Source organism: Rhinichthys klamathensis, unplaced genomic scaffold (genome assembly GCF_029890125.1).
Source record: "Rhinichthys klamathensis goyatoka isolate OS25496 unplaced genomic scaffold, OSU_Roscu_1.1 h1tg000191l_1, whole genome shotgun sequence".
NCBI lineage: Eukaryota > Metazoa > Chordata > Actinopteri > Cypriniformes > Leuciscidae > Rhinichthys > Rhinichthys klamathensis.
Genome location: NW_026606717.1, coordinates 4219654 through 4221121, shown reverse-complemented (window position 1 = coordinate 4221121; position 1468 = coordinate 4219654).

The following is a 1468-nucleotide window of genomic DNA, read 5'->3' as shown; positions in this document are numbered from 1 at the left end:
TCGCCATAAATTTGTTTCCTCGCCACGGCCAAACCGTTCGAGATATGAAAAATCCCCTGGCAATTTTTTATCCTCAATGTCTTGACATCATGCTGACCGAGTTTCCTTGCGATTGGTTGAATTCTCTAGGAGGAGTATATCGAATTCCAGGGGCATACGCTTCCAAACAAACCATAATAGCCGACTTCCTGTTGGGCTGGGGTAAAAAGTAAAAGTACAAAGGATATATGAACCGATGAGATCTATATGTGTACCGAGTTTCATATTATTACATGGAAGCGTGTTTGATTTATGGACCAAGTTTTCGGACCCCGTTCCAGGGGGCGCTGTCGAGCCCCCCTGCCACGCCCGGGTACCAGCTTCAGCCCGGCCCTGATGGCCGCGGGTTCTGACCAGTGTGCAAAGTTTCAAGAGTTTTCGTGCACGTTAAGAGCCCCAAAAGTGCCCGAATAGTCGATAAAATAATAATAATAATAATAAATATAGCTGCGAGCAGCGATTACGGGCCCAAGCCGGTGGCACCGCAACCCCGGTGCCTTTAGTTACCTAAAGGCACCGGAGTGGCGGTGCCACCGGCTTTGGCCCTTCATCGCTGCTCGCAGCTATATTTATATATATATATATAAACAAGCCGGTGGCACCGCCACCCTGGTGCCTTTAGGGTTACTGTGCATGACGGGCAATAACTTAACCCCGCTTTGACTGTTGAGAAGATGTGTACTGTAGAGCTTGCATTGGTGTGGGCTCTGCAAAAGTGTGCATTGAGGGCACATATCATATGCGTGAGCAACCTTCTGAAACCTAAAATGAAAAATGAGACACCCTACGGTCTCATGGACTTAATGGACACATGAAATAAGTACACAAGATTGAAAGTTAAATCAAGTGTGCCAAGACAGAATATTACTTGCCTGATCTGATTAGAAAAAAGTTTGTGTGTGTGTATGTGTGTGTGTGTGTGTGTGAAACGTGATTGAACAATGTAGACATTAAAACATACTCCGTCCTTTTGTTCATACAGGACATTATTCAAACTGCAAAGTGTTTACTTATATTTGTGTACAATCGCAATAAAACACAACATTGTGCTTTTGTCAAACTGTAAACTACAACTGTCACCCAACCAAAATCTCTTTTTTATTTTATACAAAAATAAATAGTCTATCATTCAGATGAGAATAAAGTTAGTTCAAATTTTAAGGAAAACTCTGAAATATAGCACATTCATTTAAAATTCATTCAGGTTCAATTACCAAACATACAAATCTTAATGTAATTTAAAGCAAACAATACATTTAAAATATATGGGTTGTATGCCTATTTTTTTTATATAAAAAGATATATATCCAAAAAGACAAGGCCTAAACTTTAACAAGGGTTAAACAATCACTGTAACAGACACAATCATACACACACACACACACACACACACACACACACAGACACAGACACAGACACACACAAGTCA